The sequence below is a fragment of the Bos grunniens genome, chromosome 20, assembly GCF_055505025.1.
Source record: "Bos grunniens cultivar Pamir isolate PY7600 chromosome 20, Bosgru_T2T1.0, whole genome shotgun sequence".
In the NCBI taxonomy this organism is placed as follows: domain Eukaryota; kingdom Metazoa; phylum Chordata; class Mammalia; order Artiodactyla; family Bovidae; genus Bos; species Bos grunniens.
Genome location: NC_141184.1, coordinates 18,540,548 through 18,558,968, shown reverse-complemented (window position 1 = coordinate 18,558,968; position 18,421 = coordinate 18,540,548). Strand labels below are relative to the sequence as shown.

The 18,421-nt window shown below is 38.5% G+C and overlaps 1 protein-coding gene across 10 annotated transcripts in view; it reads left to right on the top strand.

The window, feature by feature from the left end:
- CDH18 (cadherin 18) overlaps positions 1-18,421 on the top strand; it is a 1,278,664-nt gene that overhangs the window by 660,680 nt on the left and 599,563 nt on the right. For 2 of the 10 annotated variants that reach the window (XM_086362518.1, XM_086362515.1), the window contains exon 1: positions 15,030-15,223. The exons of 7 other annotated variants lie outside the window; for them this stretch is intronic. The gene's annotated coding sequence lies outside the window, so the exon portion shown is untranslated. Of the gene's footprint in view, positions 1-15,028; positions 15,224-18,421 lie in introns of those variants that run through there. One more of the 10 variants, XM_086362511.1, reaches the window with a different exon arrangement.

Here is an 18,421-nt window from a genome sequence, read left to right as displayed (position 1 = left end):
TTCTGGAAGGACTGATGTTGAAGCTGAAACTCCAATATTTTGGCCACCTGATGCATAGAGCTGACTCATTTGAAAAGACCCTGATGTTGGGAAAGATTGAGGGCAGGAGGAGAAGGGGACGACAGAGGATGAGATGGTTGGATGGCATTACCAACTCAATGGACATAAGTTTGTGTAAACTCCCAGTTTGGTGATGGACAGGGAGACCTGGTGTGCTGCAATTCATGGGTTCGCAAAGAGTCAGACACAAATGAGTGACTGAACTGAACTGAACTGAAAGAAAAGATAAAATGTTTAGAAATGGTCATCATAGAATATTTTAAAGAAACAGTTTGGAAATACAGTACAGTTACTGTAGTTGTAAAGTCACTTATCCACTTGAGATTTGTGTTTTAAAGTCAGAATAATCTATAAAGCAGTCTGATATTTCTCCAACAGATTAAAGCTATAAAATTCTTATTTTCTTCTTCTACCTCACAACCCTCCATTCACACAGACACACAAGGAAGGCCACTAACTGATGTTTACATATGTTGTAATTTCCATAAAAGTTTGCAGATTTACATGACTTTTGCAGTCGTAAGGCACCTTTTCACTTCTTAAACATTAAAAATTTGAATCCTTTACAGAGGTGTTAATGTGCATTCATCTTTCTTTCTACCTCCTGATGTATAGTTGTTAAAACTTATTTTTGGACAAAATGACTCAGTCATAATTAGGCAGAAGCAACACAGATTATGTCCTAAAATAATTAAGTTCACAATAATCAATTTCAATGTAAGTAGCAATAACTTTGCAGGAAACACACCCAATAAGTGAATTGCTTCTTTTTGCTTGAGTTCCTTTTCTGACTTTTTGTCTGTTTCACATACTCACTGTTGTGCTCTACAGGTTCTGTGATTGGCAAACCAATCCCCTTTATCTCCAGGCTCCGATTTTTGTCCTCTGGAAATTTGAAATAGAGAAAATCTATATCTTCTCCGAACAGATTGTGGATGGCAGCAGATCCCTTCTTTAGTCTTGTCTTTCACTTTTCAAAGATACAGGGCATCTCAATAGCACAAGATGTCAACAAGTGAACCCTATTGCTATCACCCCAGATCATACCCTGTTTTTCTTTTGTAACTTTTTTCTTCCTGTTGCAGTTACTTTTAACTTAGTAATGTTTAGGAAGATGACATTTATATGCATAGACTTTGGTAGAATGATAATAGTGACTGAAAGGTTGTGTCTAATTTTATAGCTAATTGAGTATATACTATGTTATCAGATACTGTAATAGGTGAATTACACAAATTATCTCCTTCAACATATGTATTCACCACAATTTCTCCTCCAGAAATGAGCTATTTTACCATCAAAAGATATGCTGAGAACGAGTGCTTATCAATGTCAACACACTAAATAATAGGTAATGCCAGAATTTGACCTGTTGGTCTCTATCTAAAATCTAAGCATTTGTTTTCAAGAAAATTATGCTTTTTTGAAAAAAAAAAAGAATTGCATAAATATTTTACACTAACGACTTCACTTTGGCTTTTCACTTTCATGCATTGGAGAAGGAAATGGCAACCCAATCCAGTGTTCTTGCCTGGAGAATCCCAGAGATGGGGGAGCTTGGTGGGCTGCCATCTATGGGGTCGCACAGATTCGGACACGACTGAAGGGACTTAACAGCAGCAGCAGCAAGAACAACTACAGTGCAATATATTCAATAAGGTTCTAGGGGATATTCATAAATAGTTCATTAAATGAGGTCAATATTTCAATACAAAACTTCTATCATTGGGTTTCTTTTATGTGCAAAGTAAAATTCTAAGCATAGTCAAAATGCTCTAGAAAGATTTAGGGTACTTTAGAAAGGAGACATCCTGATTTAAAGAATGTGGTAAGAAAACCATCAATGTCAATGCCTAGCTAGCAATGATGGGCAGAACATGTGTTTATTGACAATATGTGTAAACCTGCCAACTATTGAGTATTAGCAGCTTAAGAAATCTTTAGATAGGCAAGGGAACACAATGACAGTTCCTTTCTGGCAATGACTTGTGGTGTATATTTATGTTGTAGTAGGAATGCAATATTCTGATAAAAATAGTACTTACAGTTTGATGTGGCTACCTTAAGGGCCAAACACTGAGTAAAGCAATGAACTTAAAGCTTGGATTTTCAGTGCTGTCTTTAGTCTGTCCTGTGATTCTCACAACCTATGGTAACCAAGACACTGGACTTACACAGCACAAGAGACCTATACAGAAATTGTTTCAGCATATCACACAACATTGATTTGCAGTAGAAATTGAGAAGAATAATAAGGCACACTGAGATTCAGGAAAATGAAATCCCTTTTGATCTAACCAGTCTTCCTAGAGTCCCGAATTAACACTGGCCATACGAAATTAGGCTTCCACGGTGTCTTAGATGGTAGAGTCTGTCTGCAGTGCAGGAGACCAGGAATCGATTCCTGGGTTGGGAAGATGCTCTGGAGAAGGAAATGGCAACCCACTCCAGTACGCTCACCAGGAAAATTCCATGGACGGAGGAGTCTGGAAGGCAATAGTCCATGTAGATCCAAAGAGTCGGACATGACTGAGAGACTTCTCTTACATGAAATTTCTTTAGGACACCATTTTGTAGTCAATACTTCAGAGACGCTTTTCTCCTTCTAGCTTGTTCTGTTCTTTATGGAGTTGATGGCCTCTATAAATATTATAAACATATAAACATAATCAGACTTTCTGTGATAGAAAATCTAAGTTTTCTCTCAAAGTAGCAGTATAGAAAAACTTTATTGTATATCAGCCTCCTTTACTATTGTGCAGTCAAACACATATACACCTACACTTCAGGGTAAGAGAAGATGATAGAATTCACATTTCAATGTATTGCTTTCAATACACTCTCTAACTTTATGATTAATTATACATGCATCCTACTTGGAAATTCTTTTATAAACAACTCTGAATAAGCAAAGAAATGGTAAAGTATAACTAATCAGACATTTCCAAATGAAGAGCAAGCTTCTCAAACATTAAAATAAAGTAAAAAAAAATCCAGTTTTGCAAGCTGTGGACTATGCAAATCTCTCCTGAGTTATATTGGTCTATTTTTAATTGGACATTTTTTTCATAGTGACCACATTACCTTTGAGTTTCCAATTTTTACATTGCCAGCTTCTGTACATTGTGCGAGAAATGTTGTCCATCAATCATCAATATAAAATTTTGTTTAATTCTGTTTTGATCTTTGTGATTTGTTTCTTTGTACTAATTTGAGATTTTGCTTTTTCTTCTTTTTCTAGTTCCTTTAGGTACAAGGATAAGTTGTTTATTTAAGAGTGATTTTTTAAATCATCATGTTATGATTTACTGGTGTTTTCTAATCATCTCTTCAGCCTCCTTTTAAATACAATCTCTCTTTTCTCTCTTTTCCAATCCCTTCCTTCTTTCTCCTTTTCTCTCTACTTCTCTCACCACCTAGTATGTATTTATCATTGGTCCTGCAGAAACTTTTCTCTTGTCTTTTAGGGGCTGCAACAACTTTTATCATTAGTGATACTGTCTGAAGAAGATTCAAAAATTATATCTCTCGCTTAAAGCTATTTCCCAAACTGCAGTTTGATGATGTCTAGTGACTCTTGTATAACTCTTCATGGTGTCTAGCTAAGACCTCAACATCAGCATCATTTCAATCTGAGTCTATATAATTTGCTACCCAGGTACTGTTTTCTTTCTTCTTCGTACTAATAACAGCATCATTTTTTCTTCAGGACTAAGCTTGAAAACTCTGATTCATTCCTAGCTCCATTAGTGAAAGTGAAAGTGAAAGTGAAAATGTTAGTTGCTCAGTCCTGTCCTACTCTTTGGGACCCCATAGACTGTAGCTTGTCAGGCTCCTCTGTCTATGGAATTCTCTATGCAAGATACTGGAGTGGGTTGCCATTTCCTTCTCCAGGAATTTTCCCACCCCAGGATTGAACCTGGGTGTCCTGCATTGAAGGCAGATTCTTTACCGTCTGAGCTCCATTATGGTATAGTTAATTATTTCTCTAAATAAATTACATGTACCTTTCTCTTTTCCATTCTTCTACCAAATTAAAGACATTCACTATATCTTTATGGATTATAGCTATAAATGTCCAAAAGCTTTATCATCTTGCAAGTCAGCATGCAGAGGTATAATCAACCACCTCATATTCAGCCAGTATATTTTGGTTATCTATTAAGTCTTCGAAAGTGTGGGCAAGAGTCCCTGCCAGACCAGCTCCTTCCTAACAGTGAGCACTTGCTTTGATCTCTCTACTTTGACAGTTAAATTGCAAAAGCCATCATCTAGCATGGAAATTCAGAACTCATGGTGACTGACAATCATCCTTCTGTGTAAATAACAAAAGTGTAGGCAAGGGATGATGGTGGAATATGGCAGGTTTTAAAAAGGAAGAACTTGAGATAGGGTTCAGTGAATGGTTTGTGAATTATTAATAAAGTAAGATGAATTGAACTTGATCTATTGGATTGATGGTAGTGATGAGGCAGGCTGCTTCATGAACATACAGGTGCTATAATCCCACACGCTTCCACATTCAGATTGGCCCCATGTTTGGCTAAATGTTGTCATGGCCATCTTGAAAATCTTAATGTTTAACAAATCCCCATATTTTCTAACAAATCCCGATATGTTCATTCTTCACCCTTCCTCAAATTGTGCAGCTGGTCATGATGTGAGGACAAACATCAAAGCTAATATCAGGATTCTATTAGGACAGCTGTGTGTGTGTGTGTGTGTGTACATGTTATCAATTCTATTCTCTAACCTCATTCCAAAGAGGTTATGAAAATAATTTACCAATTTCTTAATATGTGAAAAATGTTGTCCATACATACATAGCTTATAGGATCTATGATGTTGCATTGCAGTTTAATGATTTCTTTCTTTTTTTTTTTTCCCTAAAGCCAGAAAATCTGCCTTACTTCTTTATAATCTGTCAGTGGAACTTACATCAGTACTTGCTATATGATACTCTGTATGTATTTTCTGAATGAATCTCTTCATGCACACATGAACATTTATATATTTGCATTTGTGTATATGCATACGTGGGCTTCCCAGGTGGCTCAGTGATAAAGAATCCCCCTGCCAGTGCAGGAGATATAGGTTTGATCCCTGGGTCAGGAAGATTTCTTCAAAAAGGAAATGACAAACCACTCCAGTATTCTTGCCTGAAAATCCCATGGACAAAGGAGCCCAGCAGGCTAGAGCCTATGGGATCACAAACTGTCGAATGAATTTAGGGACTAAATAACAGCAACAAAAATATACATATGTGTGTATGTATACATCTATTTTATTTATATATAAACACAAAGTTTTAAATATATAAATTTATAAACACATACATGCATGTGTGCTCACTGACTAAGTCATGTCTGACTCTTGCAGCCCCACGCAATGTGTTCTGTATGGTATCAGGCCAGTCACACAAGCACTTAATGTTCATAGACATGATGGTGGTAGTCTACCCACTAAGTCACATCTGGCTCTCGCAACCCCACACAATTGTAGCCCACCAGACTCCTCTGTCCATGGGATTTTCCATGCAAGAACACTGGCTTGGGTTGCCATTTCCTTGTTCAAGGGATTGAATCCATGTCTCCTACTTTGGCAGCTGGATTCTTTACCACTGATTCATCTGAGAAGTCCATAAGTATGTACACACAGACTTTTTTTGGCTAAATGTGAGAAGTATAGAAACTCATATTGAACTCAATTTTCTGAATGTCTTCCAATCATTAAAACAACTTAAGTCCATTATATTCTCAATTAGCAATAACATACTAGGAGAATAGATATGGTCAGAAAGTTATGAGAAGAATATAAAGAAGCAGTCAATAAATATTCTAGTAATCACACAAATAGAAATTAAAACAATGACATAATTTAAGCCACTGAGTAAGCAAATTGAAAAAGAGATATTCTTGCTCAAGAGTAGTGAGGAACCAATTAATCTTTTACTCTTCTTAATGGTTCTTGGGAGCAATAACATTATCATGTGTTTTAAGAAATATTCACAAAATGTGCTTAGTAGTTCTACGTGCAGATGTCTATTCAGTTGCCTTAGTCAGAGACCCAAGGAAAGAAGCATTCATAGAAGCATAATTTGTAATATTGCAAACTTGGAAACAGCATCAATCTTCAATGACCGAAAGAAGGTTATGCTTTGTAAATAACACTGGCATTTTATTGAAAATATTTAATAAGTCCTTTTAATTAGAAAATTCTGGAATATTAAAATTTAAAAGATAAGATATATGATTCAATTTTCGAAGTGTCTCATGAGGTGTTCTTAGGGAAAACATTGATAATAGTAAGTTTAAGAGGTAGCCGAACTAAATTACTTTACTGAACCCCTGAAACTGCTGCTGCTACTGCTGCTAAGTCGCTTCAGTCGTGTCTGATTCTGTGCGACCCCATAGACGGCAGCCCACCGGGCTCTGCCGTCCCTGGGATTCTCCAGGCAAGAGCACTGGAGTGGGTTGCCATTGCCTTCTCCATTGTGTGAAAGTGAAAAGTGAAAGTGAAGTCGCTCAGTCGCGTCCGACTGGTAGCGACCCCATGGACTGCAGCCTACCAGGCTCCTCCATCCATGGGATTTTCTAGGCAAGAGTACTGGAGTGGCTTGCCATTGCCTTCTCCGACCCCTGAAACTAACATGATATAAATCAACTATACTTGAATAAAAAAAAAGAGCATATACCACTGTTATGTCTGAGATGGTCACAAATGTACATTAGCAAATTAAATACACTTCTGAAAAGATCAGAGATTGGTTAATGATAAGTTCTAATTAACTGAACTTTAAATAACTCTTGTTTTTATAAATTGAGATTATAGAATGTTTTTTAAGTGTGTGTCCCTTTTCTGGCATTGTAAACAGTATATGCTGTGTGGAATATAACATTTCCTTTATAGTTAAGAATCATACAATAATTCAGGTCACTGAAATGTCAGTTTCCATTCTATAACAGGAGAGAGGTAAATATAGATACATATTGGAGGTTGAACCAAGTGAGTGAATGTCGTCCCCAGTACTCTTCATGAAAGCTATTTTATCTGAAGAAAAAATTCTTAGGTAGAGCTTATTTGTGATTTGCCTTTTTCTGCTACAGAATTAAGTATAGAAATCAAATACAATGTATTTAATGAACACATTTGAGCATTTATATCTGGGGTTCAACTAACCTTTATTCAAAGCCTTTTATATGCCAGGGACTGTGCTAGACCTTTTTTTTTTTTTTTTAATTGGTAAAACTCTTTAAGAATTGCAAAAGTTCCATGTAAATAAGGGTGGTCTCCAAAATTACAAGTCAGGTAGCATGTTGAGAGAGTAAAACAAGCTAGTTAAGCAACTGTATATTTACTATGAGTTGTAGATAGTTGGCTTAATCCTAGGTCTCCTATCTCCAATATAGACTTACTTCAATTACATCAAGCTGCATTTGCATATACGATGTACCAGATGGTCATTCCTAGCTAGCATTCAATTAGCAAACAGATATGCAAACACATAGTGATAAAGGAAGCAAGTTTATATATGTTAGTATGTGCCCAGTTTTAAGTACATTATATATATATATATATATATATATATATATATATAATATAGTGTTATATAACATTATACACATGTGTACATGTGTGCTCAGTCACTGAGTTGTGTCCAAATCTTTGTGACCCCATGGACTGTAGCCCACCAGGTTCCTCTGTCTCTGGGGATTTTTCAGACAAGAATACTAGAGTGGGTTGTTATTTCCTCTTCCAGAAGATCTTCTGGATTCAGGGATGGAACCCATGTTTCCTGCATTGGCAGGCAGGTTGTTTTCCACTGAGCTACCAGCAAATCTTATGTTACATTATATAACTTATATAATATATCTTCTGAAGCGTAAAAGATAGGTAACTATGTGATTTTTATTGAAGAAGAAACTAAGCATATATAACTGTATAGCTTCCCAAGTTTGGTTCCAGATGGTAGCTCAGTTGGGAAAGAATCCATCTGCAATGCAGGAGACCCTGGTTCAATTCCTGGGTCAGGAAGATCCTCTGGACAAGGGATAGGCTATCTACTCTAGTGTTCTTGGGCTTCCCTAGTGGGTCAGCTGGTAAAGAATCTGCCTGCAATGCAGGAGCAGAGAAGGCAATGGCAACCCACTCCAGTACTCTTGCCTGGAAAACCCCATGTGCGGAGGAGCCTGGTAGGCTGCAGTCCATGTGGTCGCAAAGAGTCAGACACGGCTGAGCGACTTCACTTTCACTTTTCACTTTCATGCATTGGAGAAGGAAATGGCAACCCACTCCAGTGTTCCTGCCTGAAGAATCCCAGGGACAGCGGAGCCTGGTGGGCTCCCGTCTATGGGGTCACACAGAGTCAGAGACGAATGAAGCGACTTAGCAGCAGCAGCAGCAGCAATGCAGAAGACCTTGGTTCAGTCCCTGGGTTGGGAAGATCCCTTGGAGAAGGGAAAGGCTACCACTCCAGTATTCTGGTCTGGAGAATTCCATGGACTGTATAGTCCATGGGGTCGCAAAGAGTCGAACTCTACTGAGCGACTTTCACTTTCGCTTTTCTGTGTTCTTAACAACTATGCCATGTTACCTCTAACTGTAACACAATTTGTTAAATGCAATATTGACAAACTTTGAAACATATTTTATGCCCTCAAAAAATGTAGAGTCTTGTCACACCTGTTGTAGCTAAGTGCTTATGCAGAAAAGGTGACCTTTGTTCCAACCCCTAGAGGATGGATAAAGTAGGGGCAAGGTGAAAGTGTTACTGTCTCAGTAGAGTCTGACTTTTTGTGACCCCATGGACTGTAGCCTGCCAGACTCCTCAGTTCATTGAATTCTCCAAACAAGAATATTGGAGTGGGTTGTCATTTCCTTCTCCAGGAGGTCTTCCTGACCCAGGGATTGAACCTGGGTCTCCCACATTGCAGGCAGATTTTTTACTATCTGAGCCACCAGGGAAGCAGGGAAAGAAAGAAATGAACGCTATCCTAGGGCTGAGGGAGAGAGAGTAGATATAGTGGTTCTGTCAACTAAATCAATGTATCATGATACAGCTCACAAAATAAGGACAACTTAAAAGTATTCCAGTTAGCCAAGCTTTCTTAAAATGCAAAATTCCAGGTACATTCTCAATATTTTACAGTTAAGATCCTTACCACCCTCATATAGAGGCTTTGCTTTCTCTAAGGATGCCTGTTTACATTTTTGATGACCATATCATGCAGTTGATTTCTACTGAAATTATCACCAGTAGAAATATCTGAAGTCTTACTCACAAGTCAAAGAATTGTCTCCACGACCATATTTTTAAGAGACCCCTACATCTGGATCCATATTTGTATTTCTTCTTTGTTAGATTTGAGATAGCATTTAAGTTTTTCAAGACCAATTCTTGATCCAAATGCACTAGCTTCAGGTATAAAATTTCTATGGCTGATGACAGTGTTCAGACCATTGATAAAAGCCACTATCCTGTTTACAGGTAGAGTTCTGAGCTTACTACCAGATACTTTCCTCTCACACATTTCTAAATGTGTGAGAATGAGGCCTAGCCTGTTGCTACACTAAATAATTGTATTAAAATTCTTCATGTACATGGGGAAAATATGGAAGCAGTGAGAGATTTTATTTTCTTGGACTCCAAAAACACTGTGGATGGTGACTGAAGCTATGAAATTAAATGACACTTTCTCTTTGGAAGAAAATCTATGACAAAGCTAGACAGCATATTGAAGAGGAGACATTGCTTTGCTGACAGAGGTCCATATAGTCAAAGCTATGGTTTTTCCAGTAGTCATGTGTGGATGTGAGAGTGGACCATAAAGAAGGCTGAACACTGAAGAATCAATACTTTCGAACTGTGCTGGAGAAGATTCTTGAGAGCCCCTTGGACAGCAAGGAGATCCAACCAGTCAATCCTAAAGGAAATCATTCTGAATATTCATTGGAAGGACTGATGCTGAAGCTCCAATACTTTGTCTACCTGATGTGAAGAGCTGATTCATTGGACAAGATCCTGATGCTAGGCAAGATTGAGGGCAGGGGGAGAAAAGGGTGACAGAGGATGAGATGGTTGAATGGCATCACCAACTCAATGGACATGAGTTTGAGCAAGCTCCAGGAGATTGTGAAGGACAGGGAAGCCTAGTGTGCTGCAGTCCATGTGGTCACAAAGAGTCAGAAATGACATAGCAACTGAATGATAACCACAACTAAATTCTCCATGTGGGCTTTAACGAAATCGTGAGAGATGATGATGACATATAGACAGACCATGTCATGTGGCTTTCCCCGAGTTCCTGCCTAACATGTCTGTCATAGAAAGCAGTAGGTTATTTTGAAATGACTTTTATGTGAATGTGATACAGACTCAGGTGACCTAACTGTTTTCTTGCCTTACTAGTCCATTCATCTCTTTAATAAGTAACCTGATAACTTGGCCAGGTTTCACATTGGTTCAGTAATTTCTAATTTGGAGACTCCATGTTCAATCTGCTTTTGCAAGTTGGGAAAATATTTTCTTATCTCTTGTCTTACTGCACTATTTTATTTTTACCGAATTATCCAAGTTTACTGACATTATTTCAGCTATTTTAAAAAATCCTGGCATATTCTTTGTGTGACCCTTATGAAAAAAAGTAACTACTTCAAGCTAGGGTCCACTAGTTAATATATTTTCACTTATCTTTGAACCCAGTGTCCTTATTCTATCACTTATATAGCAACAAGTATCTATTTTATGGAACTCAGACGTACATACTATAGAAAGTAAGGTGTTTTACTTTTCCCTTTGTCAGTTTTTAACACTGCCCATGAGATCAAATCAGTGTTAAAAACTGACAAAGGGAAAAGTAAAACACCTTAGTTTCTATAGTATGTACGTCTGAGTTCCATAAAATAGATACTTGTAGCTATATAAGAGATAGAATAAGGACACTGGGTTCAAAGATAAGTGAAAATATACTAACTAGTGGACCCTAGCTTGAAGTAGTTACTTTTTTTCATAAGGGTTTTAACACTGCCCATGAGATCAAATTGGAGAAGGCAATGGCACCCCACTCCAGTACTCTTGCTTGGAAAATCCCATGGACGGAGGAGCTTGGTAGGCTGTGGTCCATGGGGTCGCTAAGAGTGAGACATGACTGAATGACTTCACTTTCACTTTTCACTCTCATGCATCGGAGAAGGAAATGGCAACCCACTCCAGTGTCCTTGCCTGGAGAATCCCAGGGACGGGGAAGCCTGATGGGCTGCTGTCATGGGGTCGCACAGAGTCAGACAGGACTGAAGGGACTTAGCAGCAGCAGCAGCATGGGATCAAATCACGTTCATTATTTTGATAGTTACATGCACTGAAGAAAACTTTAAAAAGGTGTTTTTATTAATTTAAATATTATTTTGAGTAAGGAAGGCACTACTTTTTTAAAATTAATTACACATATAGTTAACTTTGAAATATTGTTGATCTCTTTTTAATTTTTTTGCATCAGTATTTCCCCAGTGCTTTGCAATTTATAATCTGAATGAATAAAGGTTAACTTTATTAGGTCATCTTAAAGTATATTCGTAGAGGTACTATTTTTTATCAATGTAAATTTTCTTTATTCTTTAAAAAAATATGTAATGCACTATTAGTCACCTAAGCACATAAAATAAATAGCTGCAAAGGAAATCCTGTATTGCTTCATGTTTTACCAGCTGTTTTTCTTTACACAGAAATCTGATCACTTTCTCGTTATTATTGTAATTTCAATAATCATTTCAATTAAAATTCAATTATAGCACCATGTTTGTGTAGTTAATTGTCCTAAGCACTGAATTATAGCAAGGGATATTTATGCATTTCATTTACATTCCTTCTTTATTTATGTTTGAAAACTTCGCACAGCCTCCTGAATTTCCAGGGTAAAACTAAACATGATATGGCATCTAAGGAGACAGTTTCCTGAGTCTGACTCTCTGAGAACCACCACAGTTTAGCATTACAATTTTATCTTTTGAGTTTCTCTAGTCTGACTAGCATCAATCTCATGTTAGATGCTTCCCTGTCACTAGCGAAAGTGATTCTTATAACTCTCCCAAGGTAACATAAGTGGGGACGCGGGATCAGAAACGTCCATGCTTTCGGTTTCAGAGATTAACTCTGTAATAAATTCTGCTGACTGATGCATTGTCCAATTTCTTGAAGTTATCTTTGACATAAGGAGGAAATAAGCACCTGCCTACCACCTGGCTTTCCCCAAGCAGCATGTTCCACACAAGTTCATGTACTTTCTGCTTTTTAACCTGAAAACAGAAGAGACGCACTAAGTGGCTGATGGCCTGGCTTTTCTAGGGCTAGAGAAAGTCAGTGCGGATTCAAAATAGCAAACTTCAGAAGCCATTTCAATCCCTTGTACGTTTCATCATTGGGTTTGTGGAGAGTCTGACTGAAGCCTTTAATCTGAGTGCTGTCTCATGGATATAAATCCTCCCTCGGGGAATGGGTTCTTTTCCTGGAAATATTTTGTATTTTTTGGTGAAGCTCACAGATCCTTCTCCATGTCTTCCCATTCAGGACCAAGTACCTGTTGGCTTCCATTATGACTGCTCACTCAATGTGTTCCTTATGATCTTATCCAGGGAAAACCACCAAGGAAGGCTAACAAAAACACATCAGTTTCAAGTGTGTCCCTAGGATGCTCAGTGCTGGTGTCTTAGGAAAAGCTTTTGTAGCAAACTGATAAACATTCTATTGTATTCAACTGAAGGTAGCTAAAGGCTTCCCAGATGGCTCAATGATAAAAAATCTTCAATGTAGAAGCTTCAGGAAATACAGGTTCAATCTCTGGGTCAGGAAGATCTCCTGGAGGAAGAAATTGCAACCTGCTCCAGTATTCTTGTCTGAAAAATCACATGGACAGAGGAGCCTGGCGAGCTACAGTCCATGGGGTTGTAAAGAGTTGGATATGACCAAGCACAGATGCAGCCAAATAAAAGAGTTAGGCTTCCCTAGAGAATGTCACATGGAATTTTTAAATTAAACTACATGACCCCACACAGACCAAAAGTTCATCTTTCTATCCTCTTTATCTTTCATAACTATTCCTTTCTTTGTCCTCCCCGGCCTTCATCAACACAGGAAGATTTGAAGTGGATCCTTTTCAATAACCACAAATGAATACAATTTTATGTCTATGCCAGGGAAATCTCATTTAAATCAGAAACTGCATGAGAGAGAATATACAAAACATAATACAACTTTGGCTCATTATTTCTGATGCTATTGTTTCCCTACAACTTTTCCCTGAGAGTTTAGATTTTTGGAGTTTTTCAAATTCTAATTGACTCCTAACATCTTCCTTAGGCTCAACAATGCACTTAAATGTGCAATTTTTTCACAATTAGAGATAATCCAATCCAAGTGCTGCTTTCATGGTTTCTGTTGGTTTGTTTAATTGTACCCAAGCCCCAAAACAAATTAAATCCCTCCACATTCCACATCAGTCAAGCCAAATAAAGGTAGTCAAATATAACACTAGTTGATTCAAAACATCCTCTCTTCAAATTGCACACATTTTCTGACTTCCCTAGTGGTCCGATGGTTTGGACTCTGTGTCTCCACTGCAGGGGGCTCAGGTTCCATTCCTGGTCTGGGAACTAAGATCCCACATGCTGCATAGGGGTGCCAAAATGTAATAAATAAATAATAAAATAAAATTGCACAGATTTTACTTAATCTTTGCAGAGATCCTCTAAAGTGAGCATTTTTCTCCAGATTTTAAAGAGAAAGTGCTGTAGTCTCAGAGAATTGAAACAGCTTAGACAGATTCTGACATACCTAACAGTCTGAGACAGAATTTGAATCCACGTTTTCAGGCCTGTAGAGGGCCTGTTCCCTCTAACACATATCTGGCTTGGGAGCGTTTATAGTATCAGCTAACCAGAGCAAGTAATGCTGTTCTCTTTGTGGCTGGAATGACTGAGGGTCTTGTGTAATTCTGAATGAATGTATCTGCCAAATGATCCCTCCATTTAGATAAACTCCTACACTTATTTACTACACGGCTTTAAATGGGGCTGCTTGATGTTCTTAATGAGTGAGTGTGGGTGACTTTGTGTTGGAAGAAAGGGCTGAAATCATTTCCCATCAGGCCTGAAATCCTTGTTATCAAAAGCTATGTACATTACAAACCATTTACATTTATTCTGGAGTAATGGGAGGTGAGAAGTTGTGTGTGTGTGTGTGTGTGTGTGTGTTTCCTGGTACAAGCAAGGAGAGTAGGAAAGGGATTGCGGTTCCTATTCGTCTTCACAAATATACTGCTGACCTCCAAGGGAAAGCTCTCACTCATATAAACCCTCCACGCCTTGGGTAGTTTGGGGTAAGGCGTTAAAGGGCATCACTCAAGCTCAATTTCACGGCTACCACCGGACTAGGGATCACCGATGAATGAGCCAGCAGTTGAATGTTTAGCAAGCTGTGACGACTTTGCACGGAAATAGGAGAATTTATTACCAGCCTGCCACGTCCGTGCCTGCCCTGCCCGCTTTTCCTCTCGTTCCCTCCCAATGTCTACTCCCACTCCATCTGACAGTCAAACCCCTTCTGGTCCCGCACTTCCCCTCCCCCGCGGAGAACTGAGGGTCTAAACTGTCACGGAGTCCTGGCCGTCATTTTTCAAGAGCAGTGGAACTGAAGCTGATGCCGCCGGTCCAGGATATTTTAAAAAAAAAAAAAAAAATATATATATATATATATATATATATATATAAACTATTTCATGAATGCGCTGCTTTCCGCACGACCTTGCTACGAGGGGGCTGTAGGGTGTCCGATCTGTGTGCTGTGGAATTTCTGCAGCCCCCAAAGTATGCACGATGGGAGGGAAAAAAATAAAAAAAGAGGCAGAGGGAAAGGCAGCGGTCGCGAGAGCCTGGGAGGAGAGGAAGGAGGAGAGACTGGGAAGCCGAGCATCAGGCGGACAGGCTGTGCCAGCCAATCAGAGGCGCGCTCGGAAGCTGCAGCCGCGGAGCCGCGGAGCCTGGCTCGCAGGAGCGCGGAGCCAGCCCGGGGCTCTCCGAGGACCAGCGCGGCGAGCGCGAGCACCGGCAAAGTCCCCTCTATGATGCTCGTAAATTAAGTTCCTTTCCACCACTTAGGGCAAAGTCAGCCAAGGTAAGGCTTCCGTGAATGACACTTTACCATGGAGTGACATTAAGATTTTTGTGCAGTGGGGCTGAGTCCATACAATATTTGGTGAAATCTTCCTCTCCGGGTTGCTTTCACAGGATCTGCCGCGAATGGGAAAGTTGGAGATGATGCTTCCTGAGCCTTAGCGCTAGTATACATTTGAAAAAAACAATTTTTTTTTTGCCCCTTAACCAGGAGCGTTGCCATAAAGCCTATCTATGGGATGTGAGCGTGATAACCCAGCTGGGTCTGTGTTTATGTTTATCTGTGGATGATGTGCTGTTATCAGTCTTGCCCCTGAAGAAGTTGGAAGGATACTCCGCAGGGCTCATTTGAATCGTGATGATATTAGAATAAGCTGTCATTTATGGCTGTCTGTAAAAGTGAGGGAAAGCGTTGTCAGAACGGAAACAGGGACGTTGAAATTGAAATTTCCATAGTGCTTCTTAATTATTGCCTTTCCAGTATCCTCTAAAATTACACAGTATCTAAGCACTGAAGCTGCAGCAGGGCAAAGCTCATTTTCTCTTTTCTCTCTTTTATTTTCCCCCCTCGCGTCCCGCCCCCCCGCCATGAAATGCTTCCATAAATGCTTATTAAAGCTTAAGATGAAACTTTTTTCTTTTAAAGGGCACTATAAATGATGCATGAAAAGGAATTAGGTAGGCTCCTGTGCTCAGCAAAACACTTTATTTAGTACATGCCCTTTTGTTTGTTAACTCTGATTCATTTCTTAACTTCCTGAACCTGACTTGTTTGAGTTTGGAAATAACAATTATTTCGTGTTAACGTTCATGTCTTAAAAACCAGGTAAAATTATGCCCTATGCACGTTTGCATGTGAGTGTGTGTGTGTGTGGTGCGTGCAGATGTGGAACTAGGAAAATCAGTCATGTAACAGGTGAAAGATAAAATTGTATTGGCTAATTATTAAAGTATTTCCTTATATCCATGCCTGCTGTATTTAAAGAACTTCAGATTAATCAAGAGTACATCTCCTTGCTATTTCCCTGCTAAAAATGTAGAAATACTAAAGTGAAAATCTTAGCTAAAATTATTCTGGTTTTTGGTTTGCTCAGGTGATGGCATCACTGCTTCGAGCTGAGAGAGACAGATCACAGAAAGATTTTATTATGCAGCCAAAAAAAAAAAAAAAAAAATCCTACAGGCTCTGACTGTGTTTTGGAACCTTTATTTTCCACTCTGGGATCACCCACAGATTTTTCAAAGCAGGGGGCTTTCCTTATGCAGTAATTGTCTGCCTCTGTTTCAGTGGATTTATCAGAGAAAATACATAATTCTGAATCAAGAGTTAGAGGTCCAGACTAGATCTTGTATGTACCTTGTTGAGAGGAGAGAGGCAGGATGTGATGTTGGAAGAGAATTAGTTCTATAGTCTAATGCTCTGTTTCAGGAACCAATCATCACTGGTTTCTTTCAAGCCTTCTGTTATAGGTTAAATTTCAGACTTCCTGAAGATAAATTAACCTAGTACAGCTCAACCCATTTCTTCAGTTAATAAGGCATTCATTTAATGGACCTTGTTAGAGGAATATGCCATAAAACATAGTGATGATGCTTTTTCACAGAGGTAGCTAAATTAAAGGGGAGGAAAACATAAAATGATACCAATGGCCAAGTTTGATTTTCTTTGTTGACAATGATGGGAGGTAGAAAAATGAGGATTTGCTATTTTAGATGCAACAAAAATGCCCACTTAAAGATAACCCAGTAGCAAAGGGAATATAATTGTAGAGTAAAAGTAGCTAACAGGAAACTCTATTCAGGGAATGTTAAAAGTAATTAGCTACAACAACTGTAAGCATGATTGATAGCCACCAGTGCTTGATCAAAATCTATACATAAAACATATTGAAAATTATTATTCCTTCTGATGTGCTATTTGTTTGGATGGATAAATTGGAAGCATGAGAATGAATGAATCACTTGGTTCAAGTTTATAAATTCTTTATGTGACGGGTGTTATATATAGTAAATATAAAATACTGTTCATTTGGCTTTTACAAACATCATTCTTATGCTTTTGTTCATTTTATGGTTTGTAAAATATAAGCCACGTGTTCACAAGTTTGTGTGCCCCACTTGTCCTGTATTTGACTTGATGATTAGAAGACTGAAGTATACCTATTTTGCAACCTGATACAACTGTCCTTTAGAATCTAAACATGCATGTACACTTCAGCAGAACTAGGAGAGCACATTGAACTTACTGACCTGGAAAAATTTACTAATCTCAAGTGCATGTATCTGATGCAGTGTAGTTGAGTAAAAAGTGAGAGAAAGAAATTGAGAGATTTAAGATAGAGCATGTGTAAAGTGTCCTTTCTCTTAAAAAAAAAAAAATAAGTAGAGGACTTTTGACTCCTTGGTTTGCTTAATTATGTGCCTTTCTTGTAGTTGTATTACACATGTCTATGAGAGCTTCTTAACCCTGGTGCTATTGATATTTGAGCCTATGCAATTTTAACATGGAAGAGTTTTCTTGTGTATTGTAGAGGGCCTAGTAGTATCTCTGTTTTCTAGCCACTAGATGCCAGTAGCAGCACCCCCAGATTGTTTGCCAGTAGCAGCACCCCCAAACTGTGGCAACCAAAAATATCTCAAGAAGTTGCCCTGGAGTAGGGGGCAAAACTGCACTCCTCTTGCATTGGAATTGTCCATGTATAGTTCAGTTTATGTGTTCTACAATGATCCTTCTCTTGCTCTGAACGGATTTCAGCTTGTAGGTGTTTTGTTGGGTCCCTAACAGAAAACTGTGGAAGAGCTTATCAGTATTATTATCTATTTTCTGTGAACTGAGTATCTAGGTTGTATTCTCTGTCATATGCTAACATTTGTGGGAATAGGAAGAAATAAAAGCTGAGAAAAGGAAGTAGATATTGAGTTTAAAGACACATTTCATTAAAATTCGCTTCTTTTAGATGAGTATTTTGAATACCTGTATGCTGGGCTGTCAGGAGGGGGTTTTTACCCTAGTAAGTCCATGTGCTTCGAGTTAGTTTATAATGCTCAAAGATCTGGAAGTAAAAGGAAAGCATTTTGGTTTGAAGAACATAGTTCTTTACTGGTGGTGGTATACATTTAACATGATGGAAAGAAGTACCAGGCATGATGATCTGAAGACATGGCAAAGATTAGATCCTGGCATGGATTACTCATGTCA